At 34.1% G+C, this 22233-nt stretch overlaps 1 protein-coding gene across 20 annotated transcripts in view; it reads right to left on the reverse strand.

Moving 5' to 3' along the window:
- TBC1D5 (TBC1 domain family member 5) overlaps window positions 1-22233 on the reverse strand; it is a 546849-nt gene that overhangs the window by 351115 nt on the left and 173501 nt on the right. The window contains exon 4 of one of the 20 annotated variants that reach the window (XM_072792891.1): window positions 667-722. The exons of 18 other annotated variants lie outside the window; for them this stretch is intronic. The gene's annotated coding sequence lies outside the window, so the exon portion shown is untranslated. Of the gene's footprint in view, window positions 1-666; window positions 723-6243; window positions 6368-22233 lie in introns of all 20 variants that reach the window. One more of the 20 variants, XM_072792890.1, reaches the window with a different exon arrangement.

The following is a 22233-nucleotide window of genomic DNA, read 5'->3' on the forward strand; positions in this document are numbered from 1 at the left end:
AACATATATTTAGCACTTAAAATACTGAAGGAATTCTGGAGAATATAATCTAGTAGAGGACAACAAAAAGTAAATGATCGGTTATATATGTTATAAAACAGAATCTGATAAATTTTGCTGATCAAATGAATAAACAGATTAATAAAGTTTTCTGCTATGGAGAAGTAAGGACCACCAAACTCAAATGCCTAATGGGGTCAAGCAAAAAAGCATTATTAATCAAAATCAGCAATGATTGAGAAGTGAATATAAGTCAAAAACCACATTTTTTCTTAAAGATTTTATTTATTTATTTATTTATTTATTTATTTATTTATTTATTTATTTGTTTATTTATTTATTTATTTAATGAGAGACACAGAGAAAGAGGCAGAGACACAGGCAGAGGGAGAAGCAGGCTCCATGTAGGAAGCCTGATGTGTGACTTGATCCTGGAATTCTAGGATCACACCCTGAGCCGAAAGTAGATGCTTAACCACTAGGCCACGTAGGCATCCCAAGTCAAAACCACTTTAAATGTTTCATGTATACTCATCATTTCATCCTCCCAACAGCGCTACTGACATACCATCCTCATCCTTTTCATTTTACCAGAGAGAAAATGGAGGGATTAACTAATTTGTCTACAGTCACACTAGTAGTAAGTGCTGATGCCAGAATTTGAACCTACCTTGTCTAGCTCCAGAGATTACATTCTTTACTCTGGCACTATATTTGGCTTTCTGTAAGTCAATCAGACAAACAGACAAGGTATAAAACAAAGGAGTACAAGGGGATGGGTCTGTGAACAACTAAAACACCCTATACTCTGCTTTGATTTATTCAAGACAAGCTAGAAACCCAGAATTTTATGTGAAATCTCTTTAAAGTGCTGGTAAATAATTCAAATTAAAAAAAAAAAAAAACTGTGTGGAACAGATTAAACACATTTCAAAACTGTATTTGGCCCATGGACAACTATTTTAATGTTAAGATACATATTCTCCATACATTTTGTTATACTTTTGAAAATAGGAGAGAAAACATTTGAAAATGCATATTCCAAGAGCCAGATTTCCATAAAATTTCTTTAATGTCCTAGACATGTTTCATATCATTACCTTAATTCTTTCTTATTATAGTACAATTCCACTGTTATAGACTTTATATACCTAAAATATACAAAAAGGGGATTTTATGTACTTTGAACTTTATGAGAAATAAACAAGTAACTACCAAACTGATATCAAAGTATATTTTTAAATGGAACTTTAAAAAAATACCTACCTTTTTTTTTTAATACCTACCTTTCTATAGCTAAAATACTCTACAACATGATGATGCTTATATATTCATTCAAGATTTTCAAAGATACTTAAGGTCTTTTTGACTCCTAAGAGAAAGTTAAGTTCAAGAAGTCATCACCGATTTAAGTAATAATTCTTTAGAAACTGACCTCTATGGTTATAACTGATAACCAACGTATAAAATTTACCAAATACAGGAGTCTACAACTAGCCCGTGAATAAGGGACAAGCAGGGCTAGGTAGGGGGCCATGGAATCAGGCTCACAAAAATCCCAAAAATGTGGAGATGAAAGGAAACCAAAAATAAATAAACCAGACCATCCTATCCCAGGTGCTAAGGGTGGAGTCCTGTTATAACAGTCACTTGTAACCAAGAAAGAATTACAAGACCCTAAAAAAGTAAGCCACTGAAGGTGTTACCACTAGTCCTGAACTCAATGATGTTATCAATAGAGATGTTAAAAGAATTTAGGTTTCCTGGTTGCCTTCCAATAAAAGACCAACCCTACAAGCCCCCCAGTGGCAACCCTGTAGGAACCCCTCTCACTCCTGAGAACTTTCTCTGTATCCTTGCTTAATAAACTTCTCTTTATTCACTCTCCTTTATCCGGGATACTCAGTCTTCAACTCTGTGAGACAAGAACCTAACTCTCCCGCTTCAATCTGTATAATCAGGCATCTACTATATTCTAATTTATTATACCTATAGATCGAAACTGAATCACTAAATTCTTTTATATTCAAATAAAGTAAACCAGCTGAAAAGTAATAATGAGTTACTTTCAAGAAATTGAAGAAAAAGTCTCATAACGTTCTTACTTTTCTTTTAATTATGGATTTCAATAATAATCTGGTTCAAAAGTAACTTACTAAGCAGATATTGCTTTTTTTTTTTGCTGTTTGGTTTTATTTTTTTATTTTGTTTTTAATCTTAATTCTAGTGTAGTTAACATACAGTGTTATATTAGTTTTAAGCATACAATATAGTGACTCAACAATCTTTTACCTAGAAAGATCAGACCATAGGAAAATATTTGAATTCAAATAGAGAATTAAGGCAATTTCTTAACCTGAAAATTTTAAGATAATTGCTATTAAAAGTCAAAATGGCATAAACATTTTGAAATGCACAATGCACCATTACATCTTTTACCCCTATTACAAACCCAGACTTCTATATTTGGTATGCCTTAATCTTTTCTATACAAAAAGCAGATAGAAAAATATGTAATAACCAAAAATATATATCTTAGAGTAAATGACTACTAAAATCCATAATTGATAGATTTCAGTTTTCTTAAATGTCATTCTGTCTCTAGAATTTCCCACAAAACCCTCAGAATTGTTAAAACTGAAGGCAATCTTATTTTTTCTAATTTAGAACATGCAGCAATATACCTTCCAAGACGTGAGAAAGGAGATATCCCTTCTTTGCTACATTACTATAAATAACAGTTAAATTTCCTGCTCCACATAAACTCAAAATTCACAAAACTCAAAATTGGTTGTGCAATATGGTTTTACTGCTATCCTGGTCACAGGAATTGACACTTTAGGCTAAAACTGCCATTTATAATCCAAGTCTAATCTTAAGGACAGTTATATTGGCTTTATAAGTCTGGTTCTTGTAATATTAAATCTTAGAATAAAAGTGATCTGCCTGAAAGAAGGAAGGTCTTGTGAAAAATAGTTAATATTTAATGAGAGGGTCAGAGTTAAGCACTAAAAGCTTAGAGGACAGTTTTAAAGTATAATATATACTCTGGAAAACTGTGTGGAGGTTCCTCAAACAGTTAAAAATATACCTGCCCTACGACCCCGCAATTGCACTGTTGGGGATTTACCCCAAAGATACAAATGCAATGAAACGCCGGGACACCTGCACCCCGATGTTTCTAGCAGCAATGGCCACGATAGCCAAACTGTGGAAGGAGCCTCGGTGTCCAACGAAAGATGAATGGATAAAGAAGATGTGGTTTATGTATACAATGGAATATTACTCAGCTATTAGAAATGACAAATACCCACCATTTGCTTCAACGTGGATGGAACTGGAGGGTATTATGCTGAGTGAAGTAAGTCAGTCAGAGAAGGACAAACATTATATGTTCTCATTCATTTGGGGAATATAAATAATAGTGAAAGGGAAAATAAGGGAAGGGAGAAGAAATGTGTGGGAAATATCAGAAAGGGAGACAGAACATAAAGACTGCTAACTCTGGGAAACGAACTAGGGGTGGTAGAAGGGGAGGAGGGCGGGGGGTGGGAGTGAATGGGTGACGGGCACTGGGTGTTATTCTGTATGTTAGTAAATTGAACACCAATAAAAAAAAAAAAAAAGGTATAATATATAAAATTTCAAAACAATATTATTTTCCACATCAAGTGAAGCAATACAAGCAGTCTCAAGTGAAAACTTCCAATTCTTAACATTATACAGACAAAAGGCTAGGTCAGGTCAACATTTTTTTCCTTTTAAAATGGTATCACATCAACAAAGCCTCTAGAAAAATAATTCATTCCCTGTGAATCTGAAGTTCTATGTATTCCAAAGTGTATTCATTCTTTTACAGCTTCCAATACATAGGCAGAGAATTAGCATTCTGAATTGTGTCTTCTAAAGACATCCATATTCAGAAAAGCTCATATAAGCATACTTCATTCATTTAAATTCTTGACTGATGGTAAACTTAAAAGTCAAACACTGAAATGACAGAGTAATATTGCTTTACATAAAGATACCTCCCATAAGAAAAGCATATCAAAGAGCTTAAATGAACTATTTCCAGAGCACGATTACAAAAGGGAAAGAGGATATAACATAAATACGTATCTGTCACAGATAGCATCCATTTACCATGATGGGTATATAACCTAAAACATGACATCTTAGCTATAAAAGCAACAAACTTTGATAAAAGCTGTATTTTCTTAATTAAGAGAGTAAGTGAACATTATAGAAGTTTCTATTTAAAAACCTCTTTTATTAAAAAATATTGGCAGCTAGAGGTAAATTTGATGTTTGGGAATAATGATGTTCTGAGGTCTTCATCAGAAGGAAGTGAAGGAGGTAGAAAGGAAGAAGGAAGAAAGAATGAAATAAAGAAGAGAGAAGGAAAACAAAGAGAAAGAATAAATCTCCCATTTTTAAACTCTGTCAATCTTGAATGCAAGACAGTTACACTGGACTTTAAGTAAGTTAATTAAGTATTAAAATCAATCATCTGAAAGTCTTAATATTTAATATTGGTTAGATTGTATATCAAAGTAGTTTTATTATTTATTTACTCCAAACCTTTCCAGAATACTTCATCTGACAACAGGGGGTCTGTTTCTCACAAGATAAATGCATCTACAATGCCAAATAAATTATATATAAAAGCATTTGTCTTAATACATGTCATTCAATATTAAATATCGCTCATTGGTAAAATCTTGAACACCTAATTCACTTTTACTAACCACACAACTGTACTATTCAAGGGTTGCCAATTAAATAGGTATAGGAACACCGTTAAGGGTCTACATACTAAGGACAGTGATCAAAAGAAAATTAAAATTATAAGACTTAATTCTGATAGTTTCCAGGCTATCAGAACAAGATGTTTAGGGTAAATCATCCACTATAAAAATAAACTAGATTCATAAATAATATATATAATCAGAAATAAGTAGAATATATGAAATGTTCATAAGTGGGCTTAAGTATTTTATATTACAAAATAAGAATATAATTGGCCTTTCAAATATTCAAATGTTATAAATTAATAGAAAGTGGCAGTAGTGACTGTATAAACCAAGAGAAAATTCAGCATTATAAAAAGTGAAAGTGGCCTAACAAAAAGCTCTCCACAGTGTATCCTCATTTAGTCTCAGAGTTCTCTAGAACAGATAGATGCTCAAGATGCAAAGACTGGAAAAGTAGCTCAGCCAGTGACCAAATCTTTTGTTATTACACAGCCATACAAAATTACTTCCAATTGTTACTGTCCCTATTTTATAGAGAGAACACCTCTATCCTTTAAACTATTCAGTCAGGTTTTCATAAAATCAAGGTAACTATAACAAACAATTAGGAGTTCAAGAAGAATGAGCAATATTTGAAAAGAGAAAACCTTTTTGAAATGTCAGCCTTGAACATCAAAATTATACAGAATGATGAGGAACCAGGCTTATATTGCATATAAATACGAGAGCATATTAGTCTGCATTTAATTACCAGTTCAAACAACAACCTGATCTAACCTTTGACAAGTAAAATAAATGTCCTGAATAATTTAACTAAAGTAAACATTTGCTGTTAATGCTAGCTAATTATAGTAAGAGCTGGAAAGAGAAGGGGAAAAAGAGATGATGAAGAGAAAGGAAGAGAAAGAGTGATGAATTTTTTTAAAATTAATACTGAGATCTTCAACTCATTGAAACATGATTATTTTCAATGAATTTAACTTACATAAAAGGACAAACTCAGTTGAACATAGCTGCTTTGTAAATACTCAAATAAAGAAACATTATTGCTGATTAGAGATTTTATTCTTTCAGTTGGTAAAAATCACTAGCCTACCATGGAGATAGGAAAACTAGGTATAGATGAATTAGGGTACACCTCTTCATCCAACTAGCTCAAAGTTTAATGAGGAAAGAGCCCAGAAAATAGGTTGCAAGACTTAGCACTAGCTAATTAATTAAAATTATTAACTGAAGTAAAAATACAGATGCCCAATTAAATTTGAATTTCAGAAAAAAAGTAATATTTGTAACATATTTATACTAAAAGGTATCCATAATTTACTTGATATTCAAATTTAATTGTGCAACCTGTTCTTTATCTAACAACCCTACCAGTAGATAAACAAAGATGAGTATCTATGGGAAAATATGTGGTATGCTTATTACAGGAGTCCCAAGGATTAAATGAGATCAAAACTCTGAGAGTAAGATCCAAAAAAAAACTTACCCCAAAGCAGGAAAGAGGTGTTTTTCCAAAGTTCTATGTAGTAATCACTTAATGGAAAAGACAAAGATACACTACTCAAATGACCTGAGCCCACAGCAACTTGTCTTTCAATCTCCCTAAGTAACTGCAAAGAAATATAATAATAAACAAATGAACAAACCAACTTTTTAATGGCAATCATCAGCTACCAAATGCAGAAAAATTTAACAATCTGACAAAAACCTAAGAGCTGCTGAGAACTCAGCTGAATGGAGACAGAGTACATGACTATTTTTATAGGGAGATTGTCTTTACCCCTAAGGAATACAGGTGCATTAAGGGAAAAAAACAAAAGACAACACAGAGAAAACTGAACTTTGTTAACTTGTTGAGATCACTCTTACTGAAATATATATTTTCATTCTCATATTGTAAATAAAATGTTAGTAAATATGCATGATACATTAGAATCTAAGCTCTGAATGTGACCTTAAATTTAAAAAAAAAAATGCATAATGTGAAGACATTTCAAACTCCATATGAAAACGCCAATTTAACTGATTAGTGACTTCAAAAATGACTAGCTTATTTGCTCATGTGGTAGTAGCTTCTATATATTTGGCATAAGAACCAAGAAGCCTGTTTGAACACAAAAATGTTTCGACTATAATAGAAGATCATCATTATTTATAGGGACAAGAAAAATTCCAATTCTCCAACCTAATGACGTATAAATATATATAGATATTCTACAATTCTACAGAAAATAACAATCACTTAAAAGAGTAATTTATCTAAAATAATGAATTTGGAAAGTGATAGGAAAGTGATAGGACTTGAAGGATTGTCTCAGTCTTTGCTATCCTGTGTTGATTGTAATGGTTCCATCTTTTCCATCTCCAAAAGAGACTTGTGTACATATAACTTCTGTGTTTACTAACACCCAAACCATTTAGATGTTCATTTAAGAAAACAGAAGTATATATATAGCTTAACAATGTAAACATTATGGGCCATCAAAATGAGACTAAAATTGTCTACATTTCGTTTTTACAAGATGATAAATTTAAAGCACTGATAAAATGAAATATAGATAAAGAAAGAAGAGTTAAGTATAAAAGACAGAAAATGAAACACAACGTTCACATGATATCCTGATGTCACAAGGCATAAGGGTTCTATAGCTACTATTGAAGAATTTTTCAAGACATCAATGCATACTGAAAAACCAGAAAAATTCCTTGAATGCCATGAAGAACAAATGAAGACCTGAAAGGATTGATGAAAGAGTGCAATTAACAAAACAATAAATACACAAATAGTAATGTGGGTATACACGGGGACAAGAGAGAGGCTACACAAGCCATATTCCAACAGCCAGACAGTTTTACTAATAAATATACATACTTCTTCCTGTGTATATACTCTAGCAGAAGACAGTAGCACATTTTCTCAAAAACTTCACGGAACAATAAATGTTTAAAAGATAAGTACATTAGGCATATATATTTCTTAGCATACTGATTTAAATAAAAACACTGCACAATTTCTAAAATTTTCATAATGTATGCCTAAACCTCAGCAAACACTTTAAAGGTGGACTATAAACTTCATGCCATGCTTTACCATTTACAAAACAAGGACACAGTCACTTGGAATTATAATGTGCTATTTATGTATTGAGTTAAGTAAATAGAGATCTGAAGTTTTGAAAACTGTTTAGGAAAAAAAAAGAAAAAGAAAACTGTTTAGGACCTGGAAATTTTATCTTAACTTCTAATAGAACTAACTAAACATGATCAAGCACTTCAGGTGACATTATTATAAGGTAATTTTTTCCTATTGAGGCTTTTGAAACCAGATAATAATCCCGCACCCCCCCCTCACCGCCCCACAAATCCAAATATACTCTCACTTTGCAAAAAAATAAAAATAAAAAAATTAAAGATTTATTTATTTAAGTAAGGAAGAGCGCACAACCAGGGAAGAGAGGGAGAGAAGTAGGATCCCCGCTGAGTAGGAAGCCCGATGCTCAATTCCAGGACCCTGGGATCACGACCTAAGCCAAAGGCTCAGTAATAAGGGAACATAAGTGGTCAAAGCAGTAAACTTATATAGTTACACAAATACATTGGTATGATCTTTTCTCTTTCTTGTATGAGAAACTAATATTTTGCCTTTTAGTATGACATGGATTATTTTTATATGTCATGCACATCTTCTTGGAACATTAGGATTATTTTGTACAAAATTATTCCAGCAATTTACTGACAGAGGAATTTTAAACCCCCCAAAAATGTATGAAAACTAATCCATATTTTTCAGTAACTACTAAAATTTCACAATGGACATAGTGACTGAAATTCTTTTTTTTTTTTTTTTTTTTTCTTTTTAAAGATTTCATTTGGGCAGCCCCGGTGGCTTAGCAGTTTAGCACCGCCTTCAGCCCAGGGCATAATCCTGGAGACCCAGGATCGAGTCCCACATCGGGCTCCCTGTGTGGGGCCTGCTTCTCCCTCTGCCTCTCTCTCTCTCTCTAATAAATAAATAAAATCTTTAAAAAAAAAAAAGATTTCATTTATTTATTCATGAGAGACACAGGGAGAGAGGCAGAGATGTAGGCAGAGGGTGAAGCAGCTCCCTGCCAGAAGCCTGATGTAAGACTTGATCCTAGAACTCTGGGATCAAGCCCTGTGCTGAAAGCAGATGCTGAACCACTGAGCTACCCAGGCATTCCTGAAATTCTTGATATATACTTTCTTTAAACCATCTCATTTCAAAAATTATTTTATTACATATCCTGTCTAAGTCTATGAGCTCTTAGGCAGGCCTTATACATACATCCATAGTTAAATAAGCAACCAAATAAAAAAATGGATCATGAAAAAGTCTTCATGGGAATCATGTTAACACAAAATTAAATTTTAAGATATATCTTAACATTTAATGCAATCTTATTGATGACAAATCTAGTAATTTTAATCTATAATTGAAATTGCTAGATCAAATTGTTTGCCTATCTTTAACAAAATATTGCCAAAATTCTACTCAAAGTGGCTATACCAATTTACGTTTTGGTATGGGACAGTTCCTATTTCTCTACACCCCTGCTAGCTCTTAGTATCATGGGCCTTTTTCTTCCCCCCAATCTGAATGGTATGAAGTGGTATCTCATTGTGGTTTTTATTAGCATCTCCCTGACTACTTCCTGATTGAAAATCCTTTCATCTGTTCTATTAGTCAGGGTTCTCCAGAGAAACAAACCAATAGAAGATTTCAAAGAAAAAAATAGGAAAAACAGGGAGTTTTATTATAAGGAATTGGTTCTCACAATTATACACCTGGCAAGTTCAACTGGTAAGGATAGGAAGATAGGCTGGAGATGCAGGAAAAGCCAATATTCCAGTTCAAAGGCTGTCAGATAGGAGAAGTCAATGATATGGCTGGAAGGCCATTAGACAGAGATGACGCAGATGAAGTCCCAGTCAGTCTGCAATAGAATTCCTTTTGCCAGGAGTAAGGTCAGGCTTTTGTTCTATTCAGCACTTCAACAAATTAGTTAAGGCCCACCCACGTTATAAAGGCCAATCTGCTTCTGCCCGTTTAACTAATAATTTCATCCAAAACACCCTCACAAAAACACCTGCAATAATGTCTGACCAAATATCTAGGAATACCTGTGGCCCACTCAAGTTGATGCATAAAAGTAAACTCTCACATCTATATACTAGCCATTTGGGTCTCCTTTTCTAAGAGCTTCCTATTCATATCTTTTGCCCAGTTTTCAGCCATGTGGTGGTCCTTTGCTTGATAATTTATAGGATTTAAAAAATAAATAAATAAATCCTGGATACATAGTAACTTTATTTTTTTTTTAAGATTTTATTTATTTATTCATGAGAGACACAGAAAGAGAGGCAGAGACACAGGCAGAGGGAGAAGCAGGCTCCATGCAGGGAGCCCAATGTGGGACTCAATCCTGGGACTCAAGGATCAGGCCCTGGGCTGAAGGCACGCGCTCAACCACTGAGCCACCCAGGCATCCCCATAGTAACTTTAATACAGTATTAGGGATCCCTGGGTGGCGCAGTGGTTTGGCGCCTGCCTTTGGCCCAGGGCGCGGTCCTGGATATCCGGGATCGAGTCCCAAGTCGGGCTCCCGGTGCATGGAGCCTGCTTCTCCCTCTGCCTGTGTCTCTGCCTCTCTCTCTCTCTCTCACTGTGTGCCTATCATAAAAAAATAAAAGTTAAAAAAAAATTTAAAAAAATACAGTATTAAAAAAAATCAGAAGTATGGGGATGCCTAGGTGGCTCAGTGGTGGAGTGTCTACCTTCAGCTCAGGTCATGATCCCAGAGTGTCTTGACACTGAGAATCTGCATCAGGCTCCCTGTTCAGTGAGGAGTCTGCCTTGCCCTTTCCCCCAGCTCATGCTCTCTCTCTCTGAAAGAAAGAAAGAAAGAAAGAAAGAAAGAAAGAAAGAAAGAAAGAAAGAAAGAAAGAAAGAAAAGAGGAAAGAAAGAAAGAGAGAGAGAGAGAGAGAGAGAGAGAAAGAAAGAAAGAAAGAAAGAAAGAAAGAAAGAAAAGAAAAGAAAAGAAGAAAACCAAATTTCCCTTTGTAAATAGGGCATAATGAAAATAGATTATGTTCCTGAACAAAAAAGAAATAAAAATGATTATGATAATTTGGTTCAATGCTTTCTCTACGCTAAGAGAGGTATTCAGTACTGATGATAACTAGTATTTTACTAAATGCTTGGTAAATGCCAGACACTGTGCTTTATGTTGTTATCCCATTTAATCTCCTCAGCATCTTACCAGCATCTTATCATTATCATCTCTATTTTATATATGTGGATATTGAAACTAGCAGGTTAAGGATAGCAGCTCAATGGCACACACTAAGAGGATGGGACATGAATTCAGAATTAATTTAGAAATTCATTTTAAGACATCCCTACTGGCTTCCCACTATGTCTATTGGCACTAGGAAAGGAACACCACAGAATAAAGAACGAGGAGAGGCAACATCCTTGCTGTCTTGACACTCAGAATCTGATAGGAGGCAAAATACAGAAAATGTACATAGCATGTAATGCAGGACAGCATCCCATAGCAAAGGAGATGTATTAGGAGAGCTCCAGCCCTAAAAGGTCAAGAGATAATCATGGTTCCATTATACCTGCTGACATATAAATACATCTACAGGTTCTCAATGCCTTTCATGATCTACCCTCATCTAACTTTCTAATCTTCTCCTTCATATCTTTTCATTTTCTAAAGACATCCACTATTCTCCTACCTCTTTCTATTTATTTGGGCAACTACTCTTGGTCAAGAAAACCTATCCCACTCCATTCCTGTCTCTCTGAAATATTTTCTTAAAAAAAATCAAAAACATGATCTGGCAAGTAACAGTAAATATTACTGAATAAATATCTATCAGACCAGATCCTATTAATTACTTCCCAAAGTTCATCTCAATTGCTCCTTCTCCTAACTCCATTCCATTCTGCTCTTAACAGTTAACGTGATCAGACACTGGATCATGTAAAAGCCAAACCCATATTTCTACTTCCAGTAAGGAAAAAGTGAGCAAAAACAGGCTGTCTTCTGAGAATATGAAATAGCAAGAATAGCCCTAAGAAGAAAAGCCCCTGCTAGAATATACCAGCATCATACTTCTTTCCACTACTATGCTTTACAATATCCACAAAAGAAAACTTCCATAATCTACTTTTGTTGACAGAAGTAATAGTCATATTTTCTAGGCTCAATTTGAGGAAATGCCCTTATTAACTATCTGACCGTAGGTAAGCTGGTTAAACTCCTTGTCCCTCAGTTTCTTTAAAGTAAAATGAGAAAATACCCATTTCACAGGTTTTTTGGGGATTAAACTAACAAACCTGAAGAACTGAGCAAAATACTGGGCACATACATAGTAAGCACTCCATAAATACTAGCTATTATTGTTATTACTATCACCATCCTTGCCACTACTCTGATGGAGATGTTTATACGATTGGGTTATTCGAATGAGAGCAAAGACAGAAGAAGGGCACTTTCAGTTCAAAAATACAAATCCTTCAAATAATCCCATAAGATTTGTTCTCTATCTTATATACTGCAATTAGATTTCACATAATATTTTCTCATTTTGTTTACTGAGAAATAAACGAAGGAAGCAGAAACTGGAGAAAGCAGGGGCTACACAGGTGTAACATTCATTTAATTTAGTAAATACTTGTTGGACCCTCCCGTATGTCAGCAGCTAATCTAGAAGGTAGTCATTTAGAAGTGAACAAGACAAAGTCTCTGTCCTCAGAGAATTTACATTCTAGGGAAAGACAAACAATAAACTAAGCATAAAAAATAATTGACATGTCAAGAGGTAACATACGTTATGAAGAAAATGTAAATAGGATAAGGGGCAGAGAATGATGGGGCATGACTAAGAGCTTATTTGGGAGCTGGGAGCTTATTTGTGAAAAGTAGTATTGGGAGGCCCTGAGAAGGTGTTGGCATTTGAATATAGTGAGTGAACAAGCCACTATAGATCACTTGAGGGCAACGTTTACTGGGAATATCAAAGCAAAGTCCCTAAAATAGCAAACAGCTAGGAGTTTTGGAGGGATAAAGAAGGGTGAGGCGTGGAGTGAAATGGAGGTGGGAGGGGGAAAGGAGAGGGGCCCCTTATGTCCTTTAGGGCAATGAAAGGACTCTCGTTTATACTTTGGATGGAAAGGCATGAGGGGCCTTTTTGCACGGGAGTGTGAGATGACAAGAAAGAGCTGATGTTACATGTCGCAAATGAGGAAAAGCATTGAGCACTTGGGTCAGCCACTCAGGACCTTCTTCAGAAAAGAGTCTTTCCTCAGGAAGTTAAGAATAAAGGTAAAGATCAGTCCTAGAAGTAATTTCAAGACTATGGTATACTAGAAGGAGGAAGATAAGGTAAAAAGGAGTCACCATAGAAAAAGTATAGCAAAGAACAGAAAACCAAGTCACACAAAAGGGCATCTTGCCAGATGACAGTCCTTAAAATGCTCCAGTATTTTTGGAGAAATGAAATACCTACTATCAAGCAATTAATCAATAAAATTAAAGAGCCATATAATAGTACAATACTAAATGTAATTTGATTTTATTTTGTATGAATTCAAGTCCTTTTAGTAAATGACAACTACTGAAGGTCAGGATCTCCTTGCCCAGTATCTGTATATCAAGTCCTAATAAGAGAAAATGTAAGGGGAGGATGAACATGTGAATGAGCTGGGGAAAGAAAACCTTGACCCCAACTCACACAAGCTCTGCTTTGTGAGGCACAAAGGCAAAACAAAACTGAAGTCTCTTCTTTCACTAATTAAAAATATTGCCCTTCCTCAAAACTATTTCAGTTAGAAACTGCTAGTGGTAAGACCGCATCAGATAAATTTATTAATAGAATCAGTATAGAATAGATTTTATGAATTGTCTGATAGGTCAACAGACATTTAGTGGTTACTAGCCCTCTCAGCTATAGGATATGAATTACAAGGGACTAAGTTTAGTCGGCTCTAACAAGTCTTCTGGATTTTGGCTTTATGTAGTATATGTATCCATTATTGTACTTTTGTTTCTGGAACAATTTTTAAAGCAGACAAATCTGTAAATCTAGGAACCCAGTGTCTGTCTATAGATGTAGATACATCACATACTCCTTCATTTTACCTCACAGTGAAATAAAATATTACTTTTAAAATATAAGGCGATAGGGGAGCCCCTGTGGCGCACAGTGATTTAGCACCGCCTGCAGCCCGGGGTGTGATCCTGGAGACCTGGGATCAAGTCCTATGTCGGGCTCCCTGCATGGAGCCTGCTTCTCCGTCTGCCTGTGTCTCTTCCCCCTCCCCCCCCCCGAATAAATAAATAAATCTTAAAAAAATAAAAAATAAATAAAATAAGGTATAAGGCATTATTATCTTTTACTTAAGTAACCAAGATCAAAACTGTAGTTCCTGAAATGTGTGGTGAGGTTTTCTACAGCAATGGCAAAAAGCAGACAAGAGAATTAGTATACATACTTTACTCCCTAAAGAAATAGGTCAAATGAGAACCTCTAGTCCAGAGCTAGTATAACTACACAGAATTAAATAGCTTACATTAGAAATTTTCCATCCTTCAAGATACAAAAGCAATATATCTAATACATTAGGGGAAGAAATTTAATCACAGATTCAAAAATCTTAAACTACTCAAAAAATGTCCATATTCTCTTTATTAGTGGAAAATAAGTCTGAAATATAAAAAGATGCCCCTTGGGATGTCAAGTATGTCTCCTATCTAAATCTTATTAAACGTATATGTATATAGGTCAATGGATAAAGCAAATTTAAACTAGAACAGAAAATCTGATTCAGATTCAAATTAACATCTTCCTTTTACCTATTCCTTCTGGCAGTACTTGAAAAATCTGTAGCAACAAACTATCACTTCATTATCTTCCCACAAGATACTGGTTTTCTCTAACACTTCACAATGCCTCTGAGATAGCATATCTGACATAACACCTCCACTTCTCTCCAGAATTTAACAAGATAAAGAAAAGGCAGGAAGAAAGTAGTCAATGTTGGTGTTACACATGCAAGAATCTACCATGAACATTCAAATTAAATATATACCTCAAACCATTTTAACTATTTTTCCATAAAGGTATCTGACATGTTCTGAGTTCATATTTCCCTTTAAAGCACTTAAGACACTGTAGGGTCATTTATTAGTGTTAACTGATGGCATTCAATAGCTAATGGTAGGAGGACCAGATCCATTAAACTTAAATATGACTAAAACAATGTATAGTGTGATTCAAAGGACCCAAAGTGATTGTTTTAATGATTTTTCTTTAATCATATAAAGCTGAGTAATCAAATATAGTCTTTGAAGAAGGCTATTTACTTTTTTTAACCTAAACAGGATCTCTCAAAGATAAAATAAAATGGTGAGTTCTCAATTCACCTAAGTACTCAATATCAAACTTGCTTGATTATGTAACAATATAAAGTTTAAACTTTATTCTGTGATACTATTAAAATGAAGATGTCATTGAGTAGTTTTACCTACTTTGTAATAATACCCAGAATGTAATGACCTACATGCAAAAACATGCAGGATTTTCAGGGTTGTATCACAAATTAGATCTAGACGTAAGGAAGTTCACGTATTTCTCTCCAACCAATTCCCTCCTCTGAGCCATCCCCCAACAGGTTTATCCCAGTGCTTTTTAGCATCTGTGTGCTTCAGTACAAGCATTCAGAGGGCAGGAATCAGGCCCAGACAATGTGCTCTCATGGCCCCTAGCATAGCTCCATTTGCACATGATGCTTATTAAACCCTAGCTGAAAGGCATTTGACAATACAATTACTGAAAAATTCAATGCTCACCCAGCTTGTGAAATCTTGTGCCTTGTACCTTATGATTTCAGCAGTGCCATGTGTGCTGTGATAGTTAAGGACCTGTCAATGTTTCCATTATAAACTCTGGTTTTCAGAGGTTTGTATCTTGGCCTATAAAAATAGATTCCGGTCTGTAACTTGGCATGGAAAGTACTGGTATCAGCCCAAGAGAACATTTTTTGTTCCAAAGATTAAAATAAAAATCTGTTTCGTAGTTTTAAGTTAAGAGAGTGTTAAAAGGGGGGGAGGGGAGGGTGGGTGGAGTATAGAATGTTTTTAAAAACACACACAAAAAACCAATGCTCTATGTCTCACTACTGCTTCATTTTAAATTTTGAAATGATTAACACAATATAAACCAATGATACTGCGTAAATGAAAAACCTAAAAAGAGTTTTAATTAAAAACATTATGGCGGTTACCAAAAAAAAAATCATAAATTTTTAAACAACTACATATGTAGTATCTCAAATAATCCCCACATTTAAAGATTGTCCAAGTACTCACTGACAGTAAACCAAAACTATTTCAAAGATATGTTTTACCAGATATGTAAAAATTACTTTTTAATGAATCACTAAATGTAGATTTACTTCAGATTAGTGGAGACAATCTTCAATCCTACTTCAATTTATGCATCAAGAAGTTTCTACAGTATATTATAACTTAATGTAAGAAACTGTGAGGTAATCTTTATGTACTGTTTGTTAAAGACTAGTTTAAGTTTCGTGTTTTCTTTTTAGCTTAACATAGATGTTTTCTTCAAAAATATAACAGCAGTATGTAACACTGGTGTGCCTTCAAATAAACACATTTTGAAACAATAATTTATATTCTGTCAAAGGGGGTATAAACTGGTATAACCTCCTTGAAGGATGATTTGGAAGTAGCTATCAAAATTACCTGTGTGTGTGTGTGTATTTGACCTTGTAATTACATTCTTTTTTTTTTTTTTAATTACCTTGGATCAGTTCTTTTTTTTTTTTTTTTTTTTAAGATTTATTTATTTACTCATGAGAGACAGAGGGAGAGAGAGAGGCAGAGACACAGGCAGAGGGAGAAGCAGGCTCCATGCAGGAAGCCGGATGTGGGAATCGATCCCAGGGCTCCAAGATCAGGCCATGGGCTGAAGGCGGCGCTAAACTGCTGAGCCACCTGGGCTGCCCTTGTAATTACATTCTTAAGGAAACTATACTACGAATATACCTGCACATATGAAATAATACAGATATATCTTTTATATATGCATGTGAGTTTCTAGTGTGAATCTTTTTAAAAATATTCTGTATTCCACTCACAAGAATAGTTCTCACGGAATTTTTAAAATAGCAAACCTAAATGTCCATCAACTGGGAAGTTGTTAAATAAGTTATTCTAAAGGCAGACATGGTATTACTATATAGCTTTTTAAAAAAGAAAGAAGAGGAAGACAAACAAAAGAATGATTCATTGATACAGAAAGTCTTCCAAGGTACAATGATTACTGAAAACAGCAAGGTCCTATGTTATCATCTGTAGAGGGAGAAAAACTAGGAAAGAAGAATATATAGACATATATTGGGGGGGAGAAGAGAGATTTATTTCCTTGCTTCTACATGCATAAAACATTTCTAGAAAGACACACAATAAACTAACAATAAAAATTAAGGTTTCCCATAAAAATAATTTAATAACTTTGGGTACCATTCCTAATCAAGGTCTCAATATCAGATAATATAACCAAAAGAATATTAGAAAGAAAAAATACATGTAACTCTAAGCTTCTATAATTACTGAAAACAATAAAATTAGGCATTGTACAGTATACTTATATTCATAATATATGAGTGGTTCTCAAATATTGGTGCATACAGAATCACTTTAAGATCTTACTAAAACACGGATTTTTTGGACTCCACCCTTAGAATTTCTGATCCATAGGTCTGGAACAGAGCCTAAGAATTTGCTTTTTTTTTTTAACTGTCCCCAGGTAAGGTTGCACTGCTGATCCAGAGACCACACTTGGAGAACATCTGTTCTAGATAAATGAGTACCTGTTCAAAGTTGTACATAAAAACCCACCTACTACATTATAAATACAATTTCATTATTCCCAATAATACTCTGATAATGCGTGTTTTCCTAAAATTTAAGAAATCTGGGTGGTGGGGTAGATAATGCTTTAAATTATTCTAAACAAGGTAAAATAAAGTGCAAGAGGAGACAAGGGAATTAGTTCTATTGTACTTTTCCAACAGCCTCCCATCCCCTATTTCTGCCACTAGATGGAAACCAGTACAATGATTAGTTGTCAAACTGCAGATATAAATTGAAAAACAGTAAAAGTGAGGTGAAACTTACATTACATAGTATTAATTATAAAGGGACATATATCTGTGGGCCCCTATCCTACATTAACTGTAGAATGGCCATTTTTACTTTTTGATTCATTGTAAATGTCATTAGCCATTGGCCTATCAACTGTATCAACTTCAAAGAGAGTTATTACTAGTTGAATTATGATGCCTCTAAATTCTTATGTTTAAGTCCTAACCTCCAGTACCTCAGAGCATGCTCTTATTTGGAGACAGAGCCTTAAGGAAGAAATGAAGTTAAAATGATATCATGAAGGTGGGCCTTCATGTAATATTACTGGTGTTCTTATTTATAAGTGGTATAAAAGAAGCCATTTAGACACCTACAGATGGAAGATGTGAAGTGAAGACACAGAGAGAAGACAGCCATCTGCAAACCAAAGACAGGAACCTAGAGCTAGAGCAGTTCCTTTCTCTACAGCCCTCAGAAAGAACCAACACCTACCTCACCTCAGACTTTTAGTATCCAAAACTGTGAGACAGTACATTTCTTTTGTTTCTGGCACTAAGTTTATGACACTTTGCTATGGCAGCCCTAGCAAACCAATACAGGGGCTTTCTCTTTTATTTACTTTTTTTCCACGTTAAAAGGCTGAATGACTACTATAAGCAATGTAATGCGTCAAGGGCTAAGACCACAAAAATGAATAATTTTTGTCTTCAAGGAGCTTACAATCTAATGGTTCATTACTTACAGCATAAATATTCACTTAGTCACCACTAAGATTTCAACCATTGTCTCAAGTTTTTGGTGCTTGATTCAATGGGTCATCCACAAAATAAAAGATACCAACACTGAATTCCACTTCACTTCTGCCACCATTCCAATTAGAGCACTCTACTTGCTGCCTTAGTGCAAACCTGTCTAACTGGCCTCTTTCCCTCTCTCCAACCTATCACATGCATTGCTGACAACACTCTTCTTGACAGCACCCTTCATCAAAGTTTCCTGGTTAAAATGTTTCAATAAAGTTCTTAAAAGAACATTCACTGTTTCTCAATCCAGGTTATAGTCAAGTCAATACTTTACAAAAGATGTACATAACTTTAAAAACCATTGATTTAGTTTGCACCTAGGAAACTGAAATGTCTTTAAGAGAAGCTATATCATAAAGGAGTAGCAATATCATAAAATATCATTTAATACACCTGCACATAACTATACTCCCTTAAGTAACTCTAAGTCACAGGACTAATGACCTCAGTTTATTAAGTAGTGAGGGTACAAATTGATAGCTGTTCTTAATCTGTGGTTGCTTCATAAAGTATCTGTAACTATCACAGAAATCCTATCTCTAGATTCTGAAACTTCTATGTAAAGTTCTCATGGGGAGTTTATATTTTACACAACTTCATTCTATATTGTGCATTGGGCTTACAAATATGGCCTCAATTAGAAATGAAAATTTAACTTTGAATTTCTTGTCAAATTATCAAATGTGTCAACTACTGATTTAACATATTTTTTAAAAAATTTTTTTAGTATTTATTTATGATAGGCACACAGTGAGAGAGAGAGGCAGAGACACAGGCAGAGGGAGAAGCAGGCTCCATGCACTGGGAGCCTGACATGGGATTCGATCCTGGGTCTCCAGGATCGTGCCCTGGGCCAAAGGCAGGCGCCAAACTGCTGCGCCACCCAGGGATCCCTGATTTAACATATTTTTATATAGTTATCCCATTTGTTTTATTTTGATAAAACTGAGAATATTCAATTCCCAGGGAAAAATAATTGTTAGCACTAAATTTTCTCTAGAATTTCTCCTCCCTTTTCTTTTCAACAGTGATCAGTTATATGGTTTAGGAAGCCAACTAGGCTGCTGATACTACTCCATTATGTTACATGTAAATAAATTTCACACCTTCAAAATTATTAAAGTGCAAAATAGTATTTCTTGGCCTCCTTATACATAATATTCCAGTGTCGTTATTTCTTTTAGTTCCCGGAGAGAACATCTCTTATTAGTCCTACAATTAAATGATTCAGCAACCAGCCACACTATCTTTGCCTTTTAACAGTTCCAATCAGTAGCAGATCTAGGTGTAATCAACAGCAGCAGGGGGCTTTAGGAAGCAAAACAAAACAAAAACAGTAGGAATCTTTACTAGAATACAGTAATTGATACAGGGGAACATTATAGGCTATTTTAATCCAAGTTAATCTAAGATATTAGAGTCTGATTTTATAATCAGAAGTGAAACGAGCAGGACAACTTCTGAGTATCTGAAAACAGAACAAATGTCAAACAGTTAATAAGGTTAAAATGAAAGAGGACTGTTTTCAAATGAATCCTCTCAGTCTCAGAAGGGTCATTACTTCTGTTTTGGTTATTTAGCACCCATTTAGCTGATAAATTAAAGCCCTCCTTACCTCCTACTGCTACCATGCCTAACCAATTTCATATCACATACTTATAAAATTAAGGCATCTCAGAGTAACTAGCAACGCTCTTACTCCTTTAAAGAAACATTTAAAATTTTAGCAGCAACATCAGAACAGTCTTAAAATGTAATTTTGCATTTCTTTCATTTTCATATTTTTGATTCCCTATCCGAGAGTGTTGGGAGTTAAGTGCTATGACTGGTGCTACTTAATAGCATGCAGGTAGTACAGTGATTTATTTACATGTGAAATCAAAAGCCAATGGTAATATCATGTGATGACTACAAATTTTAACTCTACAAAAATCCACAAATGGAAATGTTACCATAGTAACAACCTGATCACACTGCACGTGAGGATCACTGATTTCATGATATAATTCTATAGCTGTTCACTGCAATATGTGCAATGAGACATCTATGAAACCTCAATTCTTCTAATTCTTCCCTATGCTAGAAGGAACAAGATGTGAGGAATGTGGCTGACAAGTTTATAATCTTTTCACATTCTCCTTTCACTTCTTTCAAATTTTTCAAAACAAAAAAAATTTTTAAAATAAGTTGGCTAAGATTTAAAACACTGAACTATAAAACTCGTTATAGGACATATTCCAACCTAGCATGTTAGGATTTCACACAGCAGAAAACGATTGTACCTGGTGGCAATCATTTCTCTTTGGGAAAATACTCCCAAAGTTATCAGGCAACTATCCTACATGCTTTCACTGCAAAAAGCAGTCTCTTGTATTATAAAAGAAAAACAATAAAGGTACATCCTCTATCCAGCAGGTACATTAAGACAAATGTTAATAAAATATAAAATAATAAAATACAAAATATGAAATAATAAAAATATTATCCATCATTATCAGTAAGTCAACATTTGCCTCGAAAAGGTGCTTTTCATAAGAATTTTTCTAGACGTTTTATATCTATTGTTGAGGGAAGAAAATGAATTAAACACAAACATGGTAGGGAAAAGAAAATGTTAATACTAATCTGCCTCTCGATGTAACAGAAAAGTCACTCTATGATCAAAGCTCTGAATATAAAAATAAATTATACTGAAAAATAATAAAGCCATTCATTTATCTGGGTTGATATAATAAAATATATAGAAGCATTAGATAAACTATAAAAAATACATTAAAAAAACACTTTCTCAGCTCACTGAAGTATAAATTCTTAGGTAAATCTAAGGGACTTTCCAAATATTTTTCAATTATTCTACTAAAAATTATTTTACACAGTAATAACTTTAAGAACTTTATTATCAATTTTAAATCATTTCCAAGAATGTATTATTTTTGTTATTACTTCTATCAAGTGGATATTTCCACATATCTGATTTGTACTGTTTCACCAAAACAAAAGCAGATATCAGTATTTATTTTCCTATTCAGTGATGTACACCACAACTAGTCATAAAACATTTTAATGAACAGTACATAAAAACTAGTCCTTGATAATAAGGTTAATGGTTTTTCTCCTGTGATAAGTGAATAAAAACATAAACTAACAGTTAAGAAAATAAGCTTATAATTTTATTACAAGTTACAAATGAAAAATCACAATATAACTATTCAACAAATATGCAACAGGTAGTTTACTCTCATAAAGACAGTATCTTAATAATGAATAGTTCTCTAACATCCTCTTGCAATATGGATTGTCACATAAAACATAATCTATTTAATTTTACTTCCTCACCTCTACTAGTTTTTCCCAAGAGTTCTGTTTTAATAATCTAATATGGAGGATGACATCAGAAATATAATGTAAGCTATTTTGTATATGTAGGTAATGATTCATACTATCAAAATCCAATCTCTAAAGTGACTGAA

This window comes from Canis lupus, chromosome 22 (genome assembly GCF_048164855.1).
Source record: "Canis lupus baileyi chromosome 22, mCanLup2.hap1, whole genome shotgun sequence".
Taxonomy (NCBI): Eukaryota; Metazoa; Chordata; class Mammalia; order Carnivora; family Canidae; genus Canis; species Canis lupus.